Source organism: Macaca mulatta, chromosome 13 (genome assembly GCF_049350105.2).
Source record: "Macaca mulatta isolate MMU2019108-1 chromosome 13, T2T-MMU8v2.0, whole genome shotgun sequence".
In the NCBI taxonomy this organism is placed as follows: Eukaryota; Metazoa; Chordata; class Mammalia; order Primates; family Cercopithecidae; genus Macaca; species Macaca mulatta.
The window spans coordinates 91,482,442-91,506,476 of NC_133418.1; the positions used below are offsets into that span (position 1 = coordinate 91,482,442).

Below are 24,035 nucleotides of genomic sequence, written 5' to 3' on the forward strand. Positions count from 1 at the left end.
CAAATGTCCTTTGGAAGGCAAAATCACTCTCAGTTGAGAACCACTGATATAGACTGATGCCATAACATCAAAATGGAAACCAAAAAAAGTTAATCAAACCCCTAAAATCTTTTCTAGTATCAGAATGTCTGTTTCTTGTGTAGGCAAATGCCTGGCTGTTTGACTGAGTTTTTCAGTTTCCATATGAATACTCGATGTCTTCATCAACAAAAAACATTTAAATGAACATGTCTTTTAGACATCATTTCAACTTGATTTTTAATTCTTGAACCAATCAGCAAGATTTAACATGTCAGAATTTGACATAATTGAGAACATTTTAAAGCTTTCTAGGTCCAAATGGATCCCCCCGCCTGACTAACTGGCGGATTTTGGCCCTTGTTTTATTCCTGTGTTAATCATTTTCAGTTGTGTTTTATTTTTGCTTTTTGTCATAAGCTGCTTTAATCCTCTTCTGGAGGAAGTCAGCGGGTAAATGTGAACACAGGCATTTTTTCTTCCATTGTGTATAGAGAGTTATTTCTTGTCAGAGAATTTTACCCCCTTTCCAACGGCCCAACTCCTCGGTCCCATTGAGCCTTGAGCAATCTCACAATGACTTGATATAGAAGGCATTACCTTTTTACTAATAAAGCATCTTCTGTGTTCTATTATTACTATTCAGAGTTGTCAGAGGTAAGGAGTGATGCTCAATGAGAAACTATTAGAAGTAATTTGTTCTAGTACAAAATCTGTCAGTTACTGGCAAAAAGCTTGCATTTTTAGGTGTCAGTTTCTTTACATTCAAATTCAACTAACATTTATTGAGAGGAACGTGTTTTGCCAGGACAATACTTGATAGTTACTCAAAGGCTGTTTTGTAGTAGAATGTGGCTGCTCTGTATGGCAACAACTTTTGAAAATCAAGAGATTCTCAGTTTCTTGCTTTCATAAATAATCAAGTAAAAATCAACTATGAATTGTGTTAATCTTTCTTGAATCACGGCTTTTCCCATTGAGAAAATAAATGTATAAGTTTAATCTCTCTTGTGTAAAGTATAAATTCTGCAATAACAAACTATAGTTGGTAATATACACATATACATGATAAAATGTTTAGGAATGAAGTGTACTGCTGTCTGCAACTATGTTGCCTGGGTTGTTCTCAAATTCAGGAGCTCAAGTGATCCTCCTGCTTCAGCCTCTCAAAGCACTAGAATTACAAGCATGAGCCACCATGGCTGGCTTTAATGGCTTTCTTAAGGTGGAGCAATCAGAATTATTCTAAATGCTCTGAGTCTCAAAGTTCTGTTGTTGTTTTCTTGAGATGGGGTCTCACTATGTCACCCAAACTGGCTTCAAACTTCTGGGCTCCAGCAATCCTCCTGCCTCAGCCTTCCAAGTAGCTAGGACTACAGGTGAAAATCTCAAAGTTTTGTTTGAGGGTAGTAGGAAGATATTTTTTTATTTGTTTCCTATAGTCTCTGTATAATGCTGAACCAGGCTAACTGCTTTTCAAGGAATCCTTTCCCTATAAGGCTAATGGCATGTTCATATGCTGATTATTCAAATTAAAACCTCCAAAACTTCTTTAACTCCCTCCTTTTCTGCATACCCAAATACAATTAATCTCAAGAACTATCAACTTTACCTTTTAAACATTTTGAAAATTCTTCCATCCTCTCTATTATCATTGTCTTGGTTCAAACCTATCTTTGGAGTCTTCTTTTGGTCTTTGGTATTTTTCTTTCTCTGATCTGTCCTCCTTATTGCCTTCAGAGATTTTTTTCCAGAATGTAAATGTACTCATGTCATCCCTCTACTTGACAAACTACAATAATAGTTAAGAATTATTATTAATTATTTTGGATGTCTGAATGACATTGTGAACTTTTTAAGAGAACTTATCTTTTAGAAACACATACTAAAATATTTACAGATGGAATGATGAAATATCTGGGATTTACTTCAAAGCTAATATGGGAAGAGGAGAGCATCAGTAGGGATATAAATTAAATAAGAATGACCATGAATTGAAAATTGTTAAAGTTAGATAATAAATGGGGGTTAATTATACTATTTTGTCTATTTTTATATATGGTTGAAATGTGCCGTAATAAAAGAATTCTTTTAACTCTAAACAGTTCTTGAAAATACTGATACGTTTCAGAAGGGCAAACACTACTGTTAACCACCTGGAACCACCTTATCTTTGCTCCTTTTCTCCCCTCCATCCTCCACCATGTACTACTCTATGACTCAGCTCTATCAAGTTACATGTTATTTCTGGAACACACTCTTTCAAATATAGTCTTTTTCTTCTTGAACAATGACTTTTGATCCTTTTATACCCAGCTTAAATGTCACCAACCCGAGAGAATCATCCCTGATTCATCCTGATACAGTTAATTATCTCCTCTCTCTGAATTCCCACAGAACATTTTGGAAACATCCGCTTTTACAGAAATACGTTTATGTATTGTAAGCTGATTATTGTTACCTTTTAAAAATATTGATCTATTTAACTAAACAGTAAAATCCTATGGGATAAATTCTGTATTCTTCATGTTTGTGCAATATGCAGCACAAAAGCATATGCTTAGAAATACCAAGTGAGGCCAGGTGCAGTGGCTCACGCCTGTAATCTCAACACTTTGGGAGGCCAAGGCAGGCAGATCACTTGAGGTCAGGAGGTCAGGAGTTCAAGACCAGCCTGGCCAACATGGCAAAACCCCATCTCTACTAAAACAAAATACAAAAATTAGCTGGGTGTGGTGGTGGGCACCTGTAATCCCAGTTACTCAGGAGGCGGAGGCAGGAGAATCACTTGAACTAGGAGGCAGAGGTAGCAGTGAGCCAAGATTGTGCCACTATATCCCAGACTAGGTGACAGAGTGAGATTCTGTCTCTCAAAAAAAAATTTAAAAAAAAAAAGAAATACCAAGTGAATCATCTTGTATGAAAATATATTCTGGATTTTGTCCCTTACTTTTGTTACCTAAATGTAAATCCTGGATTCTACTAGACTGTATTTCCTGAAGTTTGGTTGAGGAAAATTTCTAAAACTGGTGATTAAAGCTCAAAACAATTTCCCAAATATATTAGCCTCTCATCCACAAGTTAGATGTGAGATGGTATTCCAAATAGTTGCAGAATTTTATGCATGACACATGTCTCAGTCATCTTTGTAGCTGAAAAAGACAAACCTTCAATTCTTACATAATAAATCCACCATCATTGGCTTAAGTCAACCAAAGTTCCCGCAAATTCCAAAGAGAGGTTGAAAGCAATATTCCTTCTAAAAACATAAAGAATTAAAATGCATGAGATGTTTTACACTGGTTCTGCTTCAAGGTCTGCTTGGCCCTTTTATCTATCTGTAATCATGGCCCCAAGAAACATTTCATGGGAATGAATATGATTGTCCCTCTTGGTGCCAATATTATGTCACTTCTCGTAAAAACCAAATACATTTTAAAGCAAACTGTCACTGCTAGTTAATCAGCTAGTCCAACAGTCAAGATCTTTTCCATACCTGTCACCATCTGAGATAGTATAATGATTTTTGAGTGTTGCCAAAGGCTTAACTCTGCAGTAGCACCCTGCCAAAGATACAGAGCAGCACAGTTGAGAGAACACCTCAATAATAAAAACTGAATGTGTTCTGGGTAGAAGCTAAAAAGAGACTGCAGGGTGCAATTACAAATCCAGAGTCCAGGGATATTTCTTTGTCCTACAGCATCCTTCTAATATAAATGGGTATGTAATAGGCATGACATGACATAATATCAATTGACATCATAATATCAATTGACAAGGACAGCAGAATCCCAACTCCACAGAATGGTTTCCCTTTTCATAGAGTTTTGTTGTTGTTGTTGTTATTGTTTTGAGATGGAGTTTCACTCTCGTTGCCCAGGCTAGAGTGCAATGGCACAATCTCGGCTCATCGCAACCTCTACCTCCCGGGTTCAAGCGATTCTCCTGCCTCAGCCTCCTAGTAGCTGGGATTATAGGCATGCACCACCACACCTGGCTAATTTTGTATTTTTAGTAGAGATGGGGTTTCTCCTTGTTGGTCAGGCTGGTCTCAAACTCCCGACCTCAGGTGATCCGCCCGCCTCAGCCTTCCAAAGTGCTGGGATTACAGGCGTGAGCCACTGCACCCGGCCGAGCCGAGGGTATCAGCTTTAACATAGACACAGTGAGAGACAATGTGATTGGATGAAAAAGGCACCTACTTTGTTTCCAGGCAGAGTAGGACTAGACTCTTACTCACTGACTTGTGACCTTCTACAAAGTATATGACTTCTCTAAAACTTATTTTTCTCTTCTACAAGAGTGCTAATGCTGTCTACCTCTGAGTGATGTGAAAATAAATGTTTCTTTATTTCCTCTCTCAATAGCAGACACAATTTAAATGCCTACAAGAGAAGGAAAGTAGAAAGACAGGAATTCATTTCAGAATCAAGAGTGACTGGGGAGAGAAATGGATTACAGAGAAATCTCCAGCACCACCATTCAGACTGTGCACTGTCCTTGCCATCAAAAAATAATGATCTCTAAAACATCCTGTCAACTCAGACGATTTTGAACGGCAAGCATTCCATGCATAAATGGAATACTTTCTACTTTTAAAAAACAGAACTGAAAGCTGAGCAGAATTCAAAGTTCAGTCAAATTGAACTCATGGTATGAGTTTTCCAGAACCAAATATGGAGATTATACCCAATTCTTATTTAAAACTGTTTAAAAATTCTTGAGTAGTTTATGAGCTCCAGAAATCTATATTAACTTGAGACTTGAAGAGATTCATCCCCGATAGTCAGTTGTTAGAGTGTGGCCAGAAAAGGACATTTCTTCTTTACTCCTTTCATTCCAGGTCTAGGGAGTTCTGTAACACCAACCCACCTGTGCACATTCCTAGGAAAGAATTCCTCCTGGTGTCTTCCCAAAGTTCATTTATGTAAAAGACTCCAAAGAAACTTGGTTCAGCCAAATTTGAACTGCTGGATGGAGGGGAAATTTTTACTTTCTCAAAACAAAACAGAGAAGTGACTAAGCCAAAATTTTTTTTTTTAATGGAGTCTGATTCCATCACAGATTGATCACCTCTTTGCCTGAGTTCTTCCATAGCTTGTCACTACTCCTTTTGGTCAATTCATTAACTATTAAGGTCTCTAGCATAGTACAAACACCCCAAATGGGAAAAGGACAAGCAATTAAAACTGCATACACACAATCAAATGCAGTTGTCTGTGATTTTTGAAATGATTCAACAATAGAAAAGTAGTGACTAGGCCAGGCACAGTGGCTCACACCTGTAATCCCAGCACTTTGGGAGGCCGAGGCAGGCGGATCACTTGACGTCAGGAATTCAAGACCAGCCTGGTCAACATGGCAAAACCCCGTCTCTACTAAAAATACAAAAATTAGCCAGGCGTGGTGGTACGTGCCTATAGTGGCAGCTACTCAGGAGGCTGAGGCAGGAGAATCGCTTGAACCTGGGAAATGGAGGTGGCAGTGAGCTGAGATTGTGCCACTACACTCCCGCCTGGGTGACAGAGTGAGAATCTGTCTCAAAAAATAAAAATAAATAAATAAATAAATAAATAGTGGCTAAAACATGCTTCTGGGATTAGATATGAATTTAATTTTTTTCCATATTATTTTCCCTACATTATTAGTTTTCCGTCAAAGTTGCACTTGGAACATATTAAGAGTTGAAACTCTGAGAACACTTACAATACTTTAGCAAATCAATGGCATAATGATCTTTCCAAGGGGCTTAGAACCTACTGTGGGGTGGAGATCAAACCACCTAAACCAACAAAGATAAGGCAGCATTTGACAAATAGAGAAGACTTCAGAAAATAAAATTACCAATCTATTCAAATAGAAACTTAAAAGATGGGATATCTACAACCACAGAAATCATTTATACATTGAGTTGAATTCTCCATTTACAATAGGGGCATCAAGGTTTCTATTACCCCACATTCTACAGACTACAATCCAGGAAGGTATACTTCCAACTTACTATTTCATATTCTTTTTTTTTAAATCATAGTTGTTCCCTTTTGTCCTCTTGAAAGGTGAAGAAAATTCTGATTATCACAGTAATCACTAAAGAAAAATGCTCTTTGAGTCAGCTCAGACATTAAATGTTTTTCAGGATATTTTTTAATTCGAAGAAGGCTACCTTTCACATTCATACTCAGAAAAAGTTACTTTAGAAAGAAACTCTATAATAGAGACTCTTGTCACAAAGCTGTCCACATGTTTTTCCCCTACCTCTAAGCCCTGGCCATTACAACATGCACTGTAAAATCATCAGGCAACATGAACTGCCATTTTCATGACCTTGCCAACATTCGGATGATGCTGTCATACAATGAACTGAATGGCCATATTGGGAAACTGACAGATAGTGAAACATCTCCATTATTCAAGCAACTTAAGACTCTCTCAGTTGTGGGCAGATAATCATGCAGAGGGAAATGATCACAATGGACACTATTCATGGTGTTTAGAGTATATTATACCTCCACAGGAATAAAGGTGCTGTACCCAGGCAGAACTTTCAAGAATGCTGATGGTTTTGTTGGGCAAGGAGAGTGCACACTGAAGAGCAGACTGCAGTTTTCATATCACAGGAAACAACCAAATTGTCTCTCAAAGCTGAATGTTACATCATGCCATAGTTGGTATAACTCCAACTTGACCACATGAGTCTTCAAGACAGAAAAATGATCACTAAGTTCCTTTAAAAATAGTACCCTAAGCTAGCCAGGCACAGTGGCTCACGCCTATAATCCCAGCACTTTGGGAAGCCAAGGCGGGTAGGATCACCTGAGGTCAGGAGTTTGAGACCAGCCTGGCCAACATGGTGAAACCCTGTCTCTATTAAAAATACAAAAATTAACTGGGTGTGGTGGCGCACACCTGTAGTCCCAGCTACTCAGGAGGCTGAGGCAAGAGAATCGCTTGAACTTGGGAGGCGGAGGTTGCAGTGAGCCAAGATCGTCCCACTACCCTCTAGCCTGGGCGACAGAGGTGGGACTCCGTCTGAAAAAAAACAAAAAAAATTACCCTAAGCAAATACTGTGTCTGCCGACTAAGCTGACCCTGTTTCCAAAGTCAAATGTCCATAGGCTTTGGAAATATCATGAGTGGCATGTCGCAAATTGGTCATCCATTCACTCTTTGCCTATCAGAAGAGAATACAAATTACACAGCTTTTTACCACCAAAGATAACTCCACAGATTATGTAAGTGCATGGTCATGAAATAGTTGAAATTGGTCTTTTTCTGAAAGATGGCATAACTAACAGAAAAAGCTTGGCACTTGGAGTCAGTAGACAGGAGATACAGTTGAGCTCGGACAGTTACTTTTCCCATGACCATAGACAAGTCACTCATTTTCTCTCGTCCTCTGTTTCCTCTTGGAAAACAATGGTGATGATACCCTCCCTTTTTCATGGGATTATGTCAAGATGCAAGAAAGTGCCTTATGCCAGTATATATAAATGCAGAGGTTCATCTTCTCAATACCAAAGATGTGTTCAAAGATCAAAGCACAGTGACTCTACACACTACAGATTCTGAAGCTATAATAATCACTTGAAACAGCAAAAAAATCCAAAGACTTCAAATCCCATAGAGCAGTGGGAATATGACACTGGATCTGTTAACTCCAGAGACAGTGAGAAATCAATATCAAAGGAAAGGGAGATTCAAGAAAGTTAATTTTTTGGAAGCAGATGTCTTAGAAACACATAAGCAGGCAAAAATGAAGAAATAAAATAGGCATTGTATCCCAGAATTTGTTTCCGTATTGTAAAAGGCCCCCCAAAACGCATCAAGCATTTTATTTTCTTTCAAACGAGCTCCAGAGTATGACCTGTGGACTCTGTCGTGATTCTGAGTCCACTTCACGTGTACCCATATGACACCCCTGTACAATGCCAATTTCTATGGAAGTGAGCAATTCCTAGCAAGGACTGGAGGCAATTCCCAGGGGTTGTGGCCTAGCAAACCACATCACTGACTACTACTGAGTTGGGCTTAGTTTTAGAGGCAGCAGGCAGGTGGGATTAAAGATTAAAAATTCCTCTTTCATGCTATAAATAGCTTGATCTTCAAAATGTGCAATCTTGTCAGAATGACCTTGCAGAAACATTGATAACTTTCTCAGAGATATCCACACATGGCATACTTGTGCTTGATTTTCCTCCTGATTATTCAAAGGTCCCCTGCTGATTATGTACTACCTGGTACTCTTTCCCATTATCTCCAACCCTAATTTTGACACTTAACCTAAAGTGGAGGAATGCGGGCAGCAAGCGACATTTTTAAAAGGATTCAGGAGGAGGCAGGTTTCTTAAGGGCTCTGCATGTCTGATGACCCAGAAAATCCACAGGTTCATGGCCCACCCATGAGACCGCCAGAATTTTAGATATGCAACTGGTGTGCAGAGAAGTGTGACTCAGGGTAAATGGCAGGTGCAGGCAGCGGAGAAGAGCACACCTCTCCTCCCTCCCTCCTGCCAGCTAGTCCCCTGCCCTGTGACCCACCCCCTACACCCACAGCTCAAAAACATGGAGCAGAGTGGCAGAGTGCATGGTTTCTATTCATCAGCAACCTACTCAGACAACCAACCTTCCAGGCTGAGCACAGGGAACGGGTCTGATAATAGCTTTATCAACACTAAGCCAGCCATTTGGGGTGGGGCATGGGCGGAGTGGCTGTCTTCCAAAGGAAAGGAGTGACAGGAAAAATGGAGGGAAAGGCCAGAAGGGGCATGGGAGCCGTGTGCTGGAGGTTAATAACAAAGTTCCCAGTTGCTGTTCTTACCAACATCAGGACCGTCACTGAACTATTTTCAAAGAGAAAAACATGCCACCAGCCAGTGATCCTATAGAGCTTGGGCTTGGACTGTCCCAGGGGGAAACCTAGCCCTTCCTGTCATGGAGAGCTCGAAGAGGCCATAACACACATTGTGTGTGTAATCATATTGTGCTGGAAATACTCTCATTTGCATGTTGTGAGTTTTTAAATTTAAATGTGTGGGATTCCACTTTTATTTTTTAATGTCTACAGGTTCTACAGTCAGATCCAGGTGTCCCTCCTGTCTGTGTTACGTATGGTCAAGTAACTAAGGGGTTTCTGAACCTCGGTTTCCTATCTATAAAACTGGAATAATAATATATAGCATATAGAGTTATTGTGAGGAGACTATGAAAATAAATACACTTGTTTAGCACATCATTTGGCATAGTAGGTGCACAATAAATGTAAGGGATTGTTATTAGCATTGAAATTATTATGGTAATAGTCGTAGAAGCCTCGAGCTGTCTCTTCTGGCTCTGCACTGTGACTTCAATAAATTTGCTACAGTTTCCTCATCTTTGAAATGAAAGAGTTAAATTGCACATTCTGTCATTCCTATCCAGGTCAAAACATCTTTGAGTCAATGGATGTGCTATCTGCAAGTAAAATCATTATTTTTTACTATTTTGCTATTAATATTTTGAAAAGTCAGGGTATCATGGGTTTTTCAAAAGAGTCTGTTGGCTCTCAAAAATATAGCAGTTGGATAATTCAACTGCTCCCATTTAGACCTTCCATTTTATTATGGGAGGCTCGATGATTCCAGAGACACAGTTTCACCAGAGGGTTCTCTTCCACTATCAACCTATGGAAGAAATGAAACTATACCAGGAACAAAGTCCCTAAAGAATGACTCAGGAGGACCCCCCTCCCCCAGCAGTCAGACAGGGAAGTCACAGACCACATGGCCACCGGCTGACCCAAGGACCTCACACAAATGCCATACCGAGGAACAGAGAAGACGTTGGGACTATTTTTCCTCATTGGCCACTCTAGGTTTTGTGGATTCTTCTACATTTTAAGGAAAAGAAGGTGGAGAACTTCTCAATGTCAGGCTAGCCATTTGTTTAGACAAGGCATCTGAAAGTGCTTCCATCAGAGAACATTGGTTGGTGTGGTACTCAAGACCCACTGTGTTAAGGGAAACTCGACCACAGAAGTGGCGTGCCCTGGGTCAATTTTAATCCATTCTCCACAAACAACAAGGGGCGGTAAAGGTGGGGAGAGAATAGTGTCCCCTCATGGCAGGGGGCAGAGGGTGAAAGAAAATCATGTAACTTGAGCCTGTTTGAGAATCCATTTGTCACACGAGGAAACAAGCGCACTCCAGGTTGTCCTAGGCTTATCACAAGCAAAACAACTATTTGGTGAGACTTCAAATAAAAACAGCCCCTCTCTACCTGCCCTCCTCAAGGTCCATGCTATCTCCAGAAACAGGAACCTGTTTGGTTATCTCCCTGCAGCCTCTGATTCAAAGACCTGTCACTTTGAGAGGTTTACGTCATCAGTTTAGAGCTCTGCCCTCTCTCTTTTCCCCTTTTGCCTTTCCTCTGAAGCATTCTGTCTGGTGACTACCAAGGAAGGACAAAAGTCGCTGAACAACAGCTCAGTTGCAGCATGGTGCCTGCTTTGCTGCTCTCCCAAGAGCAAGCGCCATTACTGCTGAATGAACCTGAGGAAGAGCCGGTCCTCTCTGTAATTTGGATGCCAGGCCTCCCAGAGTTAATCATCAGCTGCAGGCAGCACTTTCCCAACCAGGTCATAAACAAGGAAGAAACAGCCCGAGCATCACGAAAACACTAAAATAAGGAAGACCGGGGCAACTGAACATTTAAAAGTAATGAAGGTGAATTAGCTTGTTGGGGGAGAAATAAAGTAGCTATAAAATACAGCTTTCAATTAGTTGGAAACCATGCAAGAAATCTAAGTATGATTTCTAATGTGAATCTAAATATTATTGTGTCAATCTTCTATACTGCAGACAGTTCTACACAGTTAAATGAGATATTCTCAAAAATTGCATAGGAAAAGCCAAATCAGCCATACAACAAATTCACAAGTTATTTTAAACAAGTATGTTTTCAGGTTTCAGTGGTAGAAACAGATTAAAATCAAATCTAGTCATCAACTCACTTCAATGAAGTCTCTACTTCATAACCTGAATCTTGGCTTTGAACCTAAACACCATGGACCAGAAAAATTCCAAACACTGGGAAACAAACTCGCTGTTTCCTAGACAGGAGTGAAGCCACATGCCCCGTTCATCCTCAAAGTTACAAGATACCATTGCCGAAAATAACAGGTTCTGAAAAAGGGCTGTGAAAACACCAATGGCTGTTAACAGGTACAAATAAAATATCTCCTCCTATCGTGCCAGAGGGAAACCACAATCAAAATAATAAGTTTTTGGTGGCTTGCAACACACACACGTACACACACACACGGAGAGAGAATGAAAGAGAGAGAGAGAGAGGAAAGTTCTCTAGTTACTTACTGGGGTGGTTTTGTCGTGGTGGTATTTTTCACATCAGCACTCTGCCTGTCCAGCTGCCAAGTGCCGGAGCACGCCGAGAGCAGCTGTTTCCTTCAGGCTGGGGCTCTGAGTCTTAACCAGTCACATGTACCTCCTGATAAATACCGCCCGCCACCGTGCCAGGAGGTCAGAAACTGAAGATCATTCTTCTCCTCACTTGCAAACCACCTCATAACCCCTAAGTTGGCTCGGCCATCTCATAAGCATGCAGAGCAGGACATTCCACAATTTGTTTTCCTTTAGTGACAAAAGCCAAACAGCTGATAAGTCACACTGGAGGGCAGGTCACTGCAAGTGGAAAGTTAAATGTGTTTGCGTGTGTGTGTGTGTGCAGGGCGGGCGACTGGCAGGCTCCATGCCCTCTCATTTCACTGAAGTTTTCACTGGGGCTCTCCAACAGCAAGAGAAAGGATCACCAACTCACACAGCAGGTGGAAGTTACTCTGTGTTAACCCCGGAGTACAACTGTTTGGTTTCGTTTTCTCAGAATTCCAGGCTCCAGTTTGTTAGACCAGCCACAAGCCTGACTAAGTGGCTGGTGCTGGGGAAGGCAGACCCTCACTCATCATCTAAGAATGCTTAGGTTGGACTTCAAAGGCTGGGGCTGCTAAGCCAAGGGACTCTGAGGAGCAAATATGGGAGGGGTTAATGAAAACTATCAAAGGCAGCTTTATCAGAAGAGCTGGAAGAGCTCGTGGAAGTTATTTCAGGTGGCTTTAGACCAAACTTCCGCATTGTTATCTGTTGAATTGCCTCGAACAGTTGAGATTATCAGTGAGTGTGAATGCAAACAGAAATTATCACCAAGTCGACAACGCACTTTACAGACGCGCTGCTGCCCCCTTTGGTGTGCTGGGAACTTGGAGCAAACTGCCGTTTTCTGTGCTGCTCGCAAACATGACAAACCATCCCTGATGTTTCATTGAATTCATATGTCTCACCTGAGCTGATGTTCCTACCCTTCCCTTTTCATCCTCCCTTCCAAGGAAAGCCCTTGAAGTATCTGACTTTGTATAGTGTCTGACCTTGGATGTCTGACTTCTTGCTATAGTAAGGGTGACACTTCCCCCAATCAGTGTCTGAGCCCGCCCTTCAGGTATGACATACAGGCAGCCTATTTGGCAAAGTGAACATCCAGAAAAGACGGTTGAAGTCCCCCAGGGGATTTCTGAACCATAACGAGCCTGTTAAACTATTAACCCTGATTTTTAATACATAATATCTTACTCAACGTAAGAGCCTGTGTGAGTAATCTTTTATATTTAGGCTTTGTCTCATAATAATTTACAGTGTTAATCAAACCAGAAATTTCCCTCCATACAGAGGATACAGCGTTTTCTAGAATAACAGAAAAAGACAAAAACTCTCAGTCTCAGTAATTTGTTGTCAACTTGTGAGAGCCCAAAGAGCAAATGGGAAAATTTTGTAAGCACCAAAACAAATCCCTTTCTCAGCATTTAAAGTTAGGAATAGAAATAAACTTCAGATATAAAAATGCAGTGCACTAAAATACACATTTCCTTCACAGGCATTTTTGTTTATGTGTTGATGTGACAATCTTCAATTAGAAACAGAAAAAGAGGCCTACTGAGGATTTGAAACATTATTTTGATTTACTTATCCACTTGTATTTATGGTAATAGGAACTTTTGTAATCTGATGGCATCCATCAATCACTTTGTTTACAATTGACTGGGTTAATTATTCTGATGATTCATTGCATGCCACATAGTTAAAGAAAGAGAGACTTCTAGAAACTCCTCAATGCCCAACAGAGACAACAGCCTCAGGAAAGGTAAGTAGTATTAGTCCATTCTTGCATTGCTATAAATACCTGAGACTGGGTAATCTATAAAGAAAAGAGTTTAATTGGCTCGCAGTTCTGCAGGCTATGCAGGAAGCATGATACTGGCATCTGCTCGGCTTCTGGGGAGGCCTCATGAAACTGACAATCATGGTGGAAGGCAAAGTGGGAGCAGATGAGCCACATGGCCAGAGCAAGAGCAAGACAGAGAGGGGGCACTTTTAAATGACCAGCGCTTACCAGAACTCACTCACTATCGGTTGGGCGTGGTGGCTCATGCCTATAATCCCAGCACTTTGGGAGGCCGAGAAGGGTGAATCACCTGAGGTCAGGAGTTCAAGACCAGCTTGACCAACATGGCAAAACCCTGTCTCTACTAAAAATACAAAAATTAGCCGGGCATGGTGGCATGCTTGAGCCTGGGAGGCAGAGGTTGCAGTGAGCCAAGATCAAGAGTGCACCACTGCACTGCACTCCAGCCTGGGCAACAGAGTGAGACAGACAGAAAGAAAGAAAGAGAGAGAGAGAGAGAGAAAGAAAGAGACATAGACAGAGAGAGAGAGAAGGAAGGAAGGAAGGAAAGGAAGGAAGGAAGGAAGGAAGGAAGGAAGGAAGGAAGGAAGGAAGGAAAGGAAGGAAGGAAAGAAGGAAGGGAAGGAAAGAAAGGAAAGAAAGAAAAGAAAAGAAGAGAAAAGAAACTCACTCGCTATCATAAGAACAGCACTAAGAGGATTGTACCAAACCATTAATGAGAAATCTGTCCCTATGATCCAATCACTTCCCACCAGGACCCACCTCCAACACTGGAGATTACATCTCAACATGAGATTTGGGTGGGCACAACATCCAAACTATATCATAAGTGTAAAGCAGAAGTCCCCAGCCCCCATGCCATGGATAGGTACCTGTCTGTGGTCTCTTAGAGGCCAGGTTGCACAGCAGGAGGTGAGCAGCAGGCAAGCGAGCATGACCATCTGAGCTCCGCCTCCTGTCAGATCAGCTGTGGCAATAGATTCCCATAGGAGCATAAATCCTATTGTGAACTGTGCATGCGAGGGATCTACACTGCATGCTCCTTATGAGAGTCTAATGCCTGATGATCTGAGGGGGAACAGTTTCATCCTGAACCCATCCCCATCCCCCCACTCCCAGTCCGTGGAAAAATTGTCTTCCATGAAACTGGTCCCTGGAGCCAAATACATTAGGGACCACTGGTGTAGAGATTCTTTTCTAGTTCTATAGCAGGAGAGGAAGGGATGAATCCTAAATCTTCCCTATGAAGCAAACTGTTAACACAGAGGCCAAGACCCAGGACCCTTTCAGTCAGAGTCCAGGACTGTGACTAAAGGTTCTACAATGACACAGCCTTGCAAAGAAATGGGGGAGAGCCCATCTTTCTGCCCACACTCCCTACCAGTTCCAAGCATTGCCTTCGACTCAAGAAGAGGTGCCCTATTCCTGTCAAGAGGCCACCTCCCACCTGGGCTTTGTGTCTCACCATGTGTCTCCCACCTGCTTAGGACTCTCAACAACAGCCATGCCTTCCCTTGCTCTCAGCGCGCACTCCTCATTAGCTAAACATGCTCACGTTCTCACATTGTCTTTATATCCCAACAGTCTTTCTGATTTTTGCTCTTTTTTTGTTTTTTGAGATGGAGTCTTGCTCTGTCGCCCAGGCTGGAGTGCATTGGTGCAAACTGAGCTCACTGCAAGCTCCACTTCCTGGGTTCACGCCATTCTCCTGCCTCAGCCTCCCGAGTAGCTGGGACTACAGGTGTCCACCACCATGCCCAGCTACATTTTTTGTATTTTTAGTAGAGACGAAGTTTCACCGTGTTAGTCAGGATGGTCTTGATCTCCTGACCTCGTGATTCACCTGCCTTGACCTCCCAAAGTGCTGGGATTACAGGCGTGAGCCACCGCACCCAGCCAGCCTTGCTCCTTTAATTACCGCCCTAACTCCTGCATTCCCTCCACAACTAAGCTCCTGAAAAAATACTTGTCTCCACCATCTCACATCCCATTTAGTCTCAACCTGCTTGTGGCTTGGCTTTTTTCCCCCACTTCACTGAAACTGCTCTTTCCAAGTCCCCAAAGACCAAAGGTAACTGAAACTTTTAAAAATTTTTTTTTCTTTTAATTTTTTTGAGACGGAGTCTTGCTGTGTCACCCAGGCTGGAGTGCAGTGGCATGATCTCAGCTCACTGCAACCTCCGCCTCCCAGGTTCAAGCGATTCTTCTGCCTCAACCCCCCGAGTAGCTGCGACTACAGGCACGTGCCACCAGGCCCGGCTAATTTTCATGTTTTTAGTAGAGACAGGGTTTCACCATGTTGGCCAGGATGGTCTCGAACACCTGACCTTGTGATCTGCCCGCCTCAGGCTCCCAAAGTGCTGGGATTCCAGGTGTGAGTCATCTTACTTGAACTTTTGGCTCTGTTTGTCCCAACTGACCAAGCACCCCTTGAAAAACTCTCACACAGTGTCTATAAAATTTTACTACTACCTCCTTCATCCTCCGGTCTGGACTTCTCTTCTGCTATCTGTCCCTTAAGTGTGAAAATCCTCTGTTCTCATCTTGCACTCTTACCATCCCTCATATGTTCTGATTTATTACTGAAGGTCTGCGGTGATTTCCTAATTAATCACCTTGCCTCCAAAAAGCCTGTCTCTGCTCTCAATGTATGTTTTACACGCTAGGACTGAAAGCCTCTCAGGGCCATCATAGGCAAGTTTGTATCCTCAGAACCTAGGACAGGGCTTGACTCCCACTCTAGCTGCCTGCTGCTTTTGTACATTTCGCTGCGGTTGCATTTCTTTCTGTATTATAATTAGGTCTACATGTGTCTGTGTTCCATCCAAAGGTTATCAACCTAAGACAAAGCTTATGACTAATTCATTTTATATCCTGCAATGCCTAATACAATGCCTGGCATGTATGAGACACATGGTGGAAACAATTCTCAATGAATAAATGAATAATTAAAGAGAAGGATCTTCTGTCTAGCCCATTAAGAAAAAAATATAAGAAAAGTTTGTAAAACTTGATTTTGTATTAGGCTACCAAAAAAAATTGTAAGTAATTTCTTTCCAAAAGAAATTGTCAGACCACATTCTATGATCACACTGTAACAAAACTATGCATTAATTACAAAAGGATAAGTCAAAAAGACCCAAGCTCTTGGGGAAACTTCAGAGTTCTTAAAAAAAAATCATTGATTGGAGAATAAATTAAAAACACAATTACAGAATGAATGCTTAGAAGGTTTCAGTGATGAGAATACCACATATCAAATATTGGGAGACACAGCCAAAATAATAATTAGAAGCAAACTGACCCAGGAAGAAGTAAAAAAAAACTAACACATCAGTAACCATGGAAAAATGTAAAAGTTAATAAGAAATGATTTCCAAAAAAAGCTTTTAGTTTAGATTACTTACACAATCAAGTTCTCTCTGAACTTCAAACACAATTAATTCCCATGGTATATGAAGTGTTCAAGTGGACAAAAGTAACAGAAAGCTAACATAACACCCTGACTTAAAAAAAAAAAAAAAACTGATAAAGCATAATAAAGAAAAGCACAGACTAACTTCGTATGTAAATATAGGTTACCCTAAAGATGTAAAAAGTAAGGCTGGGAATAGTGGCTCACCCCTGTAACCCCAGTGCTTTGGGAGGCCAAGGTGGCAGGATCACTTGAAGCCAGGAGTTCGAGATCAGCAGGGACAACATAGTGAGATCCCATTTCTACAATTTTAAAAAATAGCCCAGTGTGATGGCAGATGCCTATAGTCCTACCAACCTGGGAGGCTGAGGCAGGAGGATCACTTGAGCCCAGGGGTTCAAAGTTGCAGTGAGCTATGATCACACCACTGCACTGCAGACTGGGCAACAGAGAAAAACTTTTGGATTGCCACAATCATCTTGAAAAGTCATTCGATAAAATTCAATATCAATTTTTTAATTAATAAAACAAAATTAAAAGACTGATTCTTAACATGACACTCACGTTAATTCAAATCTCAGATCAAACACAGGCATCATACTTAGTGGTAAAATACTAGAAGTATTAATGTTAAAATCAAAAACAAGAAAAGCATGCTCATTATCACTACCATCCATTTAGCACTGTTCTAGACATTTGAGCCACTGCAACCAGGCAAGAAAAAGAAATGAAAGAAGAATTTTATGAGAAAAATGGAGGCAAAAATATTCAACCTGCAGATTGAGTAATATTCATTTTCTCAATAGAACAAACTAAAATTTGCTTCTACATAATTAAAAAGTGAGGTGAACAGTTACAAATAAATATACAAAAAAATATATAAAATAAGTATACAAATTAATTATTCTGGCCACAGAACAATTATATGGAAATATATGAAATTTTCTATATAACCCACAAAAACTTAGAAAATATAATAGAAAATAATTTTTGGCCAGGTGCAGTGGCTCACGCCTGTAATCCCAGCACTTTGGGAGGCTGAGGAGGGCGGATCACAAGGTCAGGAGATCAAGACCATCCTAGCTAACATGGTGAAACCCCGTCTCTACTAAAAATACAAAAAAATTAGCTGGGTGTGGTGGCAGGCGCCTGTAGTCCCAGCTACTCGGGAGGTTGAGGCAGGAGAATGGCGTGAGCCCGGGAGGCAGAGCTTGCAGTGAGTTGAGATCGTGCCACTGCACTCCAGCCTGGGCGACAGAGCGAGACTCTGTCTCAAAAAAAAAAAAAAAAATTTCTTAGTTATGGTATTATTGATAATAGCAACAACAAAAATAACATTTCTAGGAATAAAAAAAGTGAATAACCTATATAAAAATTTAACTTTACTGAGAAAATTAAAAACAGTTTGATACATTTTTCTGTATTGGAAAATTTTTCTCTATTGGAAAACTTAACATTGTAAATATATTAATTCTCCCTCAAATTAATGTATAAATATAATCAAATTTTGCTTAAAATCCCAAAGAAATTTTCCAGACAGGTCAAAAATCCTAAAGTTTATTTTAAAGAATAAAAAACTGAGAATGGTAAAGAAAATTTTAGAAAAGAACCCTGAGGGAGATATTAGGTACTAAATAGGCTAAAAATAGCGAGAATTTAAAGTTTGGTACTGGTGCCAAAAGAAGTAGAGCAGTGGAACAGAGCCAAAAGCCCAGAAATACACATAGAAGTACTACAGTAAAATGTTTATTGTATTCGTTAAATACGGTTTTTAAACTCAGTGGGAAAAGAATGAACTATTCAATAACAGATTAAATCATTAACTATTAGGAAAAATAAAGATGCAATCATTACTTCATGCCATACACAAAGTAAGCATGGTAGACTAAAGAGTTAAACGTAAAAATGATGTACAGCCAGCACAGTGGCTCCTGCCTGTAATCCCAGTACTTTGGGAGGCCGAGGTGGGCAGATCATCTGAGGTCAGGAGTTTGAGACCAGCCTGGCCAACATGGTAAAACCCCTTCTCTAGCAAAAATATAAAAAACTAGCTGGGCGTGGTGGTCCATACCTGTAGTCTCAGCTACTCGGGAGGCTGAGACAGGAGAATTGCTTGAGCCCGGGAGGTGGAGGTTGCAGTGAGTCAAGATCGTGCCACTGCACTCAGCCTGGGTGACAGAATGAGACTCCATGTCAAAAAAAAAAAAAAAAAAAAAAAAAAAAAAAAAAAATCACATACAAACTTGAAGAGAATCACGTGATTGGTTTTATAATCTTAAAATTGTTTTAATCATGATTAAATACTTTTGTCCTGAAAATGTTTTAATCACAATCACAACAGAAGGAACTATAAGGACAAAAGTTCAATATTTAAACCATAAAATGTAAGACTTATAAAAGTAAAATACAACCCAACTGTAATCAAAATTAACTTACAAATATGAGATTAAAAAGTGAAATACATACGGTAAAGGGTTAATAGTCTTAACATATAAATAGCATTTACAATTAACAACTGGATATTAATAAATAGTTCACAAGGGAAGAAATATAATGACCAATATAGACATGAAAAAGTCAGCTTCCCTAAAAAAGGAGTATAAATTAAACAATAAGATACAATTTATTATCTATAAACTTGACAAAGATGAAAAAATGAAAATTCTCAATGTTGGCAGGAGGTTTGGAAAATGGCACCTTCATACTCTACTAGCAAGAATATAACCCGTACAACATAGGAGGAAGATAATTTTGTAGTGTATATCAAAAGCTTTTTAAAATGTGAATACCCTTTAACTCAGCAGTTCCTGTTCTAGAAATATAACCCAAGAAAAGAATATAGATTGCATATGTATGAGGATATTTCACACAGCATTACTTATGCTAAGAAAATATTAGAAACAATCTATGTGCCAGAAGTAGTTGAATAAATTAGAACATATTCATAAGATGTAGTACTATGCAATTATAAAATAATGTTGAAGTGGCTGGGTACAGTGGTTCGCACCTGTAATCTCAGCACTTTGGGAGGCCGAGGCAGGTGGATCACAAGGTCAGGAGATCAAGACCATCCTGGCCAACATGGTGAAACCCTGTTTCTACTAAAAATACAAAAACTAGCCCGGCATGTTGGTGCACCTGTAGTCCCAACTACTCAGGAGGCTGAGGCAGGAGAATTGCTTGAACCTGGGAGGCGGAGGGTGCAGTGAGCCGAGATCATGCCACTGCACTCAAGCCTAGGCGATAGAGTGAGACTCCATCTCAAAAAAAAAAAAAAAAAATGTTGAGGCATATTAGTAACACGGAAAAATAGTCGGTATCGATTAAGTGAGATATACAAGTTACAAAAGTTTATTCAGTACAATTCCATTTTTCTAAGAAAATATGTGAATATGTGAAAAATCTGAAACATTATATATCAAATTTTTAACAGTGATTATTTCTGGGAGTTGGGGGTCACATGTATTTCCTCCTTCTTTATGCTCATCAGCATTTATCTACTGTTTCTGTAATAAATATTTATTAGTTCATTTTTTAATGAGATCTTTATAAAATAAGAAAAGAGATACTGGACTTACAAAGACACTTAAGTACTTCAATAATCTACACAAAGAGAAAAAAACAAATCATTTACACTAAGAGAGAAAGAAAAAAAAAGCCTCACCATCCATTAAAAAAACCAGTCACTATTTCCCAAGTCTTGCTTTTTTAACTTTCTGGTCCTGGACCCGGTATTTGACAGCAAATCTCTGAAAGGTTTCAAGGATACAGGAAGAGGGGTGAAGTGTGGTCTTGCCTGAGCACGTCTTATTCTGTTTCTCAGGGAGGTCCCAAAAGAGTCTTTGTGTCTATCTGAGACACCGCCTTAGGTAGAAATTCCCAGAAGTTACCAATCTCATACAGGCACTGTCAGATAGTACAACTTCCCCTGCCGGCAGCTCCCCACTGAAGCTATGGGTCCATCTGCCCTACGCCAAATTCCACACAAGCTGCCTCAAGTTGGGAACGCAAAACCTGCTGTTAATTTGAAGCACTAACACACACCACGTCTCATCCCATCTCTGCCTTCCTTTCCTTTCAGGAGACTTTGTATGCAACATTCTCTCATATTCCTCCAGCTCAGTAAATTCTACCTTGTGCAATCTCTTTTTCAGACACATAAACCTTTTTGATACCTTCTCTTTTTTCCTTAAAACACTTGTCTAAAAATCATGAGTGTTTTCTCTAGCCTTCTTGTTCTTCCCTCTTTCTTCCCTTTATACTGTGTGTGGGCCAGAATAAGCATCCAGTCACAGTCAGTTAATTACAAGAGTTGTGCTAGCTACATGCCAGTAACAAATAAAAAGAAAAAAAAATTTTGAAAGCATCAGAGAGTAGAGTTTGCAACCTCTAAAACTCCTGAATGAAACAAATCAATATCAATAACTGAAAAAATATATAGTGCCTATGTTCAATGTGCATTGTATTTAGGGATTCATCAAAGTACTTGATGAAAATCTCTGCTCTCAATCTCTCTGGGAGAAAAGAGGAACATGTAGAAAGGCATATATAAGTAATCATAATTATTATATATGATACCAAGTAGAATTTATTAATATATATAGTTAGTACGTTACTAATATATAACAAGCTAACACCTGTGCAAAACACTCATTTAATTCTCATAGTAATGATCTAAGGAGATGCTATTATTACCCCTAGATGACTTTTTGTGAGGTTAACTAGGCTGCCCGCAACTAGTGAGCAGCAAAGAGGGATGTAAACCCAAGTCTGTCTGACTTCAAACCCTGAGCATTTGCCTCCCCAGAATGAGTGAGCAGCCATAGAAGTTTTCCTCCATTGAAATCTCTCTTTTTTTTTGGAGACAGAGTTTCGCTCTGTTGCCCAGGCTGGAGTGCAATGGCACAGTCTCAGCTGACTGCAACCTTCACCTCCCGGGTTCAAGTGATTGTGCTACATCAGCCTTCCGAGTAGCTGGGACTACAGGTGCCCGCCACCACACCAGGCTAATTTTTGTATTTTTAGTAGAGACAGGGTTTCACCATGTTGGTCAGGCTGGTCTCGAATTCCCGACCTCAGGTGATCTGTCCACCTCGGCCTCCCAAAGTGCTGGGATTACAGGTGTGAGCCACCATGCCCAGCCCCCTCCACTGAAATCTTAAACCCCTCAAAGTTGTCCATGAGGGTTGGGGTAAACTTCTTTCAAACTCCTATTAATGTCAATAATTGGACCTCCTCCCATGAATCACGAATGTTCTTAACAGCACCTAGAAAAGCGAACCCTTTTCAGAGGGATTTCAATTTATTCTGCTCCTTTCAATTTACTCTGGTCACATCCATCAGAGGAATCACTATCTATGGTAGCTATAGCCTTACAAAATGTGTCTCTTAAATAATAAAACTTGAAAGTTGGAATTACTTCTTGATCCATGAGCTGAGAATGGATGTTGTATTAGCAAGCATAAAAACAACAGTTATCTCTTTGTACGTCTACATTAGAGCTCTTGGGTGACCAGCTGCAATGTCAATGAGCAATAAGAAGCGATCTTTTTTTTTTTTTTGAGCAGTAAGTCTCAACAATGGGGCTAAAATATTCAGTATACTGGCTGTAAACAAATGTGCTGTTATTCAGGTTTTGTTGTTCCATTTATAGCGCAAAAGCAGAATAGATTTAGCATGATTCTTAAGGGCCCTAGGATTTTCAGATTGGCAAATAAGCATTGGCGTCAACTTAAAGTCACCAGCTGCATTAGCCCCCTAACAAGAGTCAGCCTGTCCTTTGATGCTTTGAAGCCAGACATGGACTTCTTTCTAGCTATGACAGTCCTAGATGGCATCTTCTTCCAATTTAAGGCTGGTTCATCTACATGGAACATCTGTTGTATAATGTAGCCACTTTCATCAATGATCTTAGCTAGTACTTGTGGATAACTTGCTGCAGTTTCTCCATCAGCACTTACTGTTTCATCTTGTACTTTACTTAATAACATGTTTGTTTGTTTGTTTGTTTTTGACACAGGGTCTTGCTCTGTTGCCCAGACTGGAGTGCAGTGGTGTGATCATAGCTCACTGTAGCCTCAAACTCCCGGGTTGAAGCGATCCTCCCACTTCGGCCTTCCACCTTGTGCTTTTATGTTATGGAGATAGCATCATTCCTTAAGCCTTATCAGCCAACCTCTGCTAGCTTTAAACTTTTCATCTGTGGCTTCCTCCCCTCTCTCAGCCTTCCGAGAATTGAAGAGAATTAGGACTTTGCTCTAAATTAAGCTTAGGGCAAAGGAATATTGTGGCTGATTTGATCTTCTGTCCAGACCACTAAAACTTTCTTCATATCAGCCATAAGGCTGTTTTGCTTTCTTGTCATTCATGTGTTAATTGAAATAGCACTTTAAATTTCCTTAAATAACTTTTCCTTTGTAGTCACAATTGGCTGTTTCGCACAAGAGGCTTTCATCACGCCCTCCTCACTAGGCTTCATCATGTCTAGCTTTTGATCTAAAGTAAGAAAATTGTGACTCTTTCACTTGAACAATTAGAAACCATTACAAGGTTATTAATTGACCTAATTTTAATATTGTTGTGTCTCAGGGAATAGGGAGGCCTGAGGAGAGGAACAGAGGTGGGGAAATGGCCATTGGGTAGAGCAGTCAGAACACGCATAGCATTTATTGATTAAGTTTGCCATCTTATATGGGTGTGGTTTGGGGTACCCCAAAACAATTACAATAGTAACATCAAAGATCACAGATCACAGGCTGGGTATGGTGGCTCACACGTTTAATAATCCGAGAGGCCTAAGTAGAAGAATTGCTGGGGCCGAGGAGTTTGAGACTAACCTGGGCAACATAGTGAAACTCCATCTCTTCAAAATGTAAGAACATAAATCAGCTGGGTGTGGTGGCACATGCCTGTAATCCCAGCTATCCGCTTAGCTAAGGTGGGAGGATCACTTGGGCAGGGGAAGTCAAGGCTGCTGTGAGCTGTGATTGGCCACTACACTCCAGCCTGGGCAACAGAGCAAGACCCTGATCACAGATCACCAAAATAGAGATAAAATATAATTAATTTAAGGTCAGGCACGGTAGCTCACATCTGTAATCCCAGTGCTTTGGGAGGCTGAGGCAGGTAGATTGCCTGAGCTCAGGAGTTCAAGACCAGCCTGGGCAACATGGTGAAACCCCAACTCTACTAAAATACAAAAAATTAGCCAGGTGTGGTGGCATGTCCCTGTAATCCCAGCTACTTGGGAGTCTGAGACAGGAGAACTGCTTGAACCCAGGAGGCGGGGGTTGCAGTGAGCCAAGATAGCACCACTGCACTCCAGCCTGGACGACAGAGCAAAACTTCATCTAATAATAATAATAATAGTAATAATTTA

At 40.5% G+C, this 24,035-nt stretch overlaps 1 protein-coding gene across 2 annotated transcripts in view; it reads right to left on the reverse strand.

Annotated features, from left to right (window-relative positions):
• RASGRP3 (RAS guanyl releasing protein 3) overlaps positions 1-11,736 on the reverse strand; it is an 87,112-nt gene extending 75,376 nt beyond the window's left edge. The window contains exon 1 of one of the 2 annotated variants that reach the window (XM_015112055.3): positions 11,367-11,428. The gene's annotated coding sequence lies outside the window, so the exon portion shown is untranslated. 2 annotated transcript variants of the gene reach the window in all.
• Positions 11,737-24,035: the final 12,299 nt, after the last annotated feature.